The sequence below is a fragment of the Nicotiana tomentosiformis genome, chromosome 11 (assembly GCF_000390325.3).
Source record: "Nicotiana tomentosiformis chromosome 11, ASM39032v3, whole genome shotgun sequence".
Classification (NCBI taxonomy): Eukaryota; Viridiplantae; Streptophyta; class Magnoliopsida; order Solanales; family Solanaceae; genus Nicotiana; species Nicotiana tomentosiformis.
The window spans coordinates 83,416,779-83,423,428 of record NC_090822.1 but is presented as its reverse complement, the minus strand read 5'-3'; the positions used below and the strand labels follow the sequence as shown (position 1 = coordinate 83,423,428).

The 6,650-nt window shown below is 33.7% G+C and overlaps 1 long non-coding RNA gene across 1 annotated transcript in view; it reads left to right on the top strand.

The window, feature by feature from the left end:
• The first annotated feature begins 2,425 nt into the window (after nucleotides 1-2,425).
• LOC104085718 (uncharacterized) overlaps nucleotides 2,426-6,650 on the top strand; it is a 4,307-nt gene continuing 82 nt past the window's right edge. Inside the window, exons 1-2 of the long non-coding RNA XR_683923.3 lie at nucleotides 2,426-2,787; nucleotides 6,529-6,650. The exon at nucleotides 6,529-6,650 is cut by the window's right edge and continues 82 nt beyond it. This is a non-coding gene — a long non-coding RNA (uncharacterized lncRNA). The remainder of the gene's footprint in view (nucleotides 2,788-6,528) is intronic.

Here is a 6,650-nt window from a genome sequence, read left to right as displayed (position 1 = left end):
AGGTGTCTTTGTTCTTGACATGTTACTTGCCACCTAACCAAAGATAACTAATAGTCATGTTCTCAAGAAGTGGCTTGCTGCCACATTTTAGGGGGGTGTTTTAATCTTTATCTTATAATTTATTAATTAATTAGGTAATGTCCTGTTACCCGATAATTAACTAATTATCCACATAATTAAGAATTATCTCAAATTACTTAAAATACTACTCATTTTTAATATACTTTATACATCATACTATCATGGTCATATAGTACCGTGCATGGTACTAGTCTATAAATATTGGATATTATAGCTCGGACCATATTTTATCCCAAATCGACAACCTTCAATGAAACTCATTTTCTTTAATTCGTGTATCCTTTACCTTTCATGGCACTTACTTATCGCTTGTTATAAATAGCATAATTACGTTAACCTCAAGATAATCTCATCCCCGAGTCTACGTCGATTAACTTAAGGTGAAACTTTAACATACAAAAATGCGAGATGTAACAGATACTGAGGAGGACGTGAATTGTATTAAGGTGTATTAATACAATTAAATTCAATTATAGTAAGTTTTAATCGAATATAATTGAATTTTTAATTGATCCACTGATGAAGTATCCGAACAAAGTACTAATAAGGTGATCGAGAATAAAACATTCAAGACTATGTAGATTGTACACATCTTGGAGCATCTAGTCACTCATTATACCGGAGCATCTAGTCACTTAAACTCCAAGATTTGTTTTCTTATTTAGTCACCGATCAAGCATTCGAGTATGAACAGTTGAGAATAAATCACCAACACAAATCATATGTATGTAAGTGTAAATTATCATAAATGAAATAAAATCATACACTATTAGAATCTATTACACGTATACAGATATGAAGTGTAATTTATATGAAATCACACGGATGATAAACTTTATATATAATTGACCGAGTTTAATTGATATAGTCATTGTATCCAACATGCTATGAAATATATATGTATATGTGTATATATATATATATGTAAGTGTAAATTGTCATAAATGAAATAAAATCATACACTCTATTAGAATCTATTACACGTATACAGATATGAAGTGTAATTTATACGAAATCACACGGATGATAAACTTTACATATAATTGATCGAGTTTAATTGATATAGTCATTGTATCCAACATGCTATGAAATATATATATATATATATATATATATATATATATATATATATATATGTGTGTGTGTGTGTGTGTGTGTGTGTGTGTGTGTGTGTGTGTGTGTGTCACGACCCAAAATCCACTATAGGTCGTAATGGCATCTAACGTCGTCGTCAGGCAATCCAACGGTGCATTATCACATTAGTTATTCATTTTTATTATATATATATATATATATATATATATATATATATATATATACACACATACAAAACAAAACAAAATCCACTATAGGTCGTGATGGCGCCTAACGTCGCCGTTAGGCAATCCAACGATGCATTATCACATTAGTTATTCATTTTTATTACTTTCGATATCATAAACTTTAATAAGGAAGGAAAATTACACTTTTAAATCCAAGGGAACGTGCAAAAATTGTAGTTTATAAAAGAAATGAAAGGCAATGATAATATATAGAACCGTAAGCATCAACTAGTATACCCCAAAATCCGGTGTCACAAGTGGATGAGCATTTACTAAGGAGTACAATAATAATACAGCATCTGCCTAGAACGTAAATAAGACAGGATAAAGTAAGTAATACGATGGAGACTTTGTGGGCTACGATACGTAGCCTGGAATTTGCAACTCACCATAAAGTCCCCTCAGCAGCTGCGCCTATGCGCCAAGGTGACCACCAAATAAACATGTCAGATCCTGCACATTTAATGCAGAAGTGCAGCATGAGTACGTAAATCAACGCGTACCCAGTAAGTATCTAGCCTAACCCCGGAGAAGTAGTGACGAGGGATGGACATCGACACTTACTAGAGGTCCAATAAAGCAATATAATAAATCATAAGCATATATGCAGCATACAACAATAATGGGGTAAATCGGTAAGTTACATAATCTTCCAAAAATTTCTTTTAAAGGTATTAATTTCCTAATCTTGTATTCTACCTCAACAACTTAGATGTATCAAGTACCAGTATCAAACGGATAAGAAATATGTACCATATAAAATGCCAGGCATAAGTGGAAGGATAATCTTGTGAATATTCGGACTGCCAGCGAAATGACGAACGATTATGCCGACACTACCAGAAATTGGACCTATGGCAACAGTTTTTTGGCAACGGTTTTATAACCGTTGCGATACACTTTTGGTTCTGTTGTAATACCTTTGCAGCTGAACCGTTAGGAAAGTGAGAAAACCGTTGTCACAGACATTTCTATTATAGACTTGTCTATGGCAACGGTTCTGCGCAAATAATACCTAATGCAGCGATTCCTCATTCCCTTATTTTACCTTTTCCAATTTCCCAAAAAAAGGATTCTTTTAAGTCGTTTATATTAAAGGACTAAAAAAAATATTGACAGTTTTTCTTGCATTCTCGAACACATCGATGATATGAAGATAAACTTGGAAGCTTCTCTCTTTCCAACAATACATCGAAAGTCCGAACGAGTTATCTCCGAAGAACCAAGAAGCGAAGCTCTAAGGTCTAATCTTCAAAGATCTGATGAACTGTAAATGAATCTCTCAAGGAGCTCTCAACCCATGAATCTTGTCATTAGTTGCTTGAATCGAAGGGAAGAGAACCTAGAACCTAACATATTGTCCTTGATTTTAAACCTTTTTCAGGTATTTTTCAATTTCTTACTCTGTAAAATATTATTCCATGGTGGAGATTTATGTGTATGTGTTTTTGTAGTTACGGTTTCGAATTTATGTGAATTTTAAAAATTTCCTGTTCTTTAACAGAATTAATCTTCAACCTTCTTTAAGTGTTTCTCTATCTCTAATAATTAGGGTTTCGAACTGCATATCTCTATTGCTCTATGTGTATGTTTTTGTGTGGGCATACGTTTCTTCCCTTTTTTGTTGCATTTTGATCATATGCGTGTACCTTTATTTTTGTTACTTTTGTTAGGTGTTTTCCTAATTTTCTTATCATATTTGGTTTTTCTATCTCTTGAAGGAAAGTGCAACATATTTACAATAATAGGATTTTCCTTCTCGTACAAGGAAATTATAAATCTTTCATATTGGCTAGTCATTTATCTTGTAGGGAAAGGTTTTAGACCTCTATAAATTGAGGATCCTTCCTTCTCATTTATCAGCATCCACAATGTAGCCATATCGGGTTTGACAGTCGTGTTTAGGGGGAGAACTTTACAGGACAAGTGTTAGTGTGTCACTTGTGTTTGACTCTTCGTGAGGTTGCTCTCTCAATATTTTGTACTCTCTTTTAATATAGTGGATTGCTCATCTCCGCCGCGGACGTAGGTCAATTGACCGAACCACGTTTAATATTTGTGTTTCTTTTGGTAGATTTTTCTTTTACTTTCTGATTTATCGTCGTTCAAGGTTTGTTTTACTAGTTCGCGCATGACACCTGATTATTTCTGTCCTAACAACTTTTTGGGTTAGTTTGATTTTTCTATTTTTCTTTGTTCTATTAATGGAAACAGTAGCATTTCTTCCGTTAAAGTTGTTGTTTGGGGTCTGGTTAATTTTCTAAAGTGTAGAGGAGTAGAAGAGGGCGAATAGGGAGCATTATAAGTTGGCTAAAAAAGAAGCAAAGCTAGCAGTTACGGCGGCCAAGACTGCAACTTTTAGTCATTTGTATGAGGAACTCGAGGGCCGAGGTGGGGATAAGAGGTTGTTTAGGTTAGCCAAGGCGCGTGACTTAGACCAAGTGAAGTGCATCAAAGACGAAGAAGGTAGAGTTTTGTTCGATGAGGGGCTTATCCGTCGGAGATGGCAGACCTACTTTCATAATCTCTTGAATGAAGAGGGGGACAGGAGTATTGTACAGGGTGATTTGGAACTCTCCGGGAGTTGTTGTGACTTTGGGTATTGTAGGCGGATTAGAGTTGATGAAGTTGAGAGAGCTATGCGTAAGATGAGCAAGGGCAAAGCGACCGGGTCGGATGAAATTCCGGTGGAGTTTTGGAAGAGCGCGGGCAAGGCAGGCTTGGAGTGGCTCACTAGGTTTTTTAATGTTATTTTTAGAACGAAGAAGATGCCCAACAAGAATGTTCTTTCTTTGTGTGATTTTTATCTACAACAGCACAAACCTTCTGCAACTGAAGCTAATAGGACATTTTTTTCCTGCTATAGAACACATAATTCTGACATTTCATTTAAAGTAGTCTTTACTCTCGCATGCGAAAGTATTAAGGTCATAATGAACAATTTCAATATTGGCCTGCTTCAAGGTTTTCATGTCTCAAAGTTTTTCAACGAGGAGTTCTAGACTTTTTACTAATTAGTTTTATTCACTCGAGTGCGATGAGAACCATTCATTAAGTTAATACATTGGTCATTTTCAAAAGTTCTACTATGCTCATCTCTTATAAGGCTTCAAAATATATATGGCTAAGATAATCTAGTTTCAACAATGTCACAGGGCTTGATAGGATCATATAAATATATTGAGTGGGCTCCTGTTTATTAGTTTTTTGGCTGTTTTCTTTTGGAGTATCATTGGGTTATAGAGTTCAAATTGATACACCAGAGAGTAAGAAATTTCAAAGGTTTCTAGTTTTGGTGATATTAATAGAAAATAACTTATATATTTTGCACCACATATTACAACAACAACATTTTGCACCACATTGTGAATCTCTTTTAATTGCAGAACTGTTTATATCTTTTAATTCTTTTATAAGACCGTCTTTTATATATAGAAAGATCGGCCATTAAGTATAAAGTACAGTAGTATGATTCCTTAGATTAAAATGGATACTACTGTATATAATTAAGCACTGCTTTATTATGATTGACTTAATCCAAATTGTTAAAACTCTAGTTTTTTTTAGGACTAATGATCATTTAAACTTGCGGATAACAATGTAATCCTGTTAAATATGCATACATTGAGTTGCCTCCCAGGTCCTAAAAGGATACTGGTTTTTTGCCTATATGTGTTACCTATTTATATTGCCTTTTATTCTGTTGTAGCTGAAGATGATTGACAATGTGCAAGAGGCTGATAGTGGAGCTTTTTCCGTTGTGAATTAAGTTTTCGACTCATAAAAATGAAAATTTGTTATTAAACTTCTGTCATTATTCTAGAATTTGTGGAATAAAAGAGCAACATGAGAATTCATTGGTTCATTCCATTGATCTCACTGTATTTTGCATATTTTGGTTATCTCAAATGAGTTTCATACTGTTGGTTATCTTGTATAGTCAGGCTTCATGAACACAAGTGAGTCAAGAGAATCATATAGTTATCATAAAATGATATAAGTTGACCTTCTTCATGTTTTTCTTAATATTAAAGATTGTTTGAACGTAACGTCTAGTCAAGTAAAAACAATTAAACATGATTCAGATGTCTTAGAGTGAGGGGTACATCTATTCTCTTACAATGATTGATATTTTTAGTTTAGCGGGCACTATTCGAGGCAATAAGTAGTAGCATCTTACCTCTGATATAGGACGCTTGATGAATTTGAGGCCAAAAAGGTCAGTATCCATTCAGAGTATTAAAACACCTTTTTTTTGTCATTTTCGAGTTGCTTTTGCATCTTTATTTACTTGGATGAGAAAGTAAGGTCTGAAACTCCTATTTATCACTTAGTATTTTGGATTGAGCACATATGCACTAGAGAGATGTAGATATCTCTATTGGCGTATGTGTTATACGCGATGCGGATGAAACACTTCTTTCATTCCTTTTTATGATATACAGTTAACTGCCTATAAAGAATAACAAGCTAAATGGCTTAGACTCTCATTGTACTGTATGTTGCGATTTTGCTACTTTCGAGTATCTCACCTGGAAATGGATCTAACGGAGGAGGTCATGCATAAATTTAACTGATAGATAATTTCTGAGGCAGCAGAAAAAAACATTTGTTAAACTAGAAAGGGAGTGATTAATAGTCATTTAAAAGTTTGACAGGAAATACAGTCCATTAGTGAGATTAAGTGTTTAAACTTCATTAAAAAGCTTTACCAACTTAGCTAAGGCTGCCTGCACAGTAGGAAAAGAGCGACCTGTAGTTATTGAAGCCAAGGAAACCCTCGAGTGAGTTTCTATTTTCTTGCAAGTTATACAGGTTCATGTAGTGGTTATTTTCCAACATGGAGAACCATAGATAGGGTGGTAAAATCTTCCTCACTAGTAAATGATAGTTTTAATTTTGTGCAAAATTTATTGTCTAGAAATTTTAAACTTTATTATCTGGAGTGCTTACGGCATCAATTAATGGCTCTTAAAACTAATTGGTATATATGTAATGTTTACATCTATAAGAAGAAAAGGTTTCCTTTGAAGTTTAGATCTGAAGTAAAATAATTTTTGGACTACTTGTGAATATATTTTTCTGTGAAACTTCTTTTAAATTATTTATTTATAATCTTTTATAGGTGAAGCAAATGAACAAAGGATAGATGATAGCAGTGAAGAAGCTTGGTAGTTTTGATTGATCCTTACTAGATTTTTTTAACGTCCTAGGAATCTTTTATGTTTGAACTTTTTGAAAATTTAT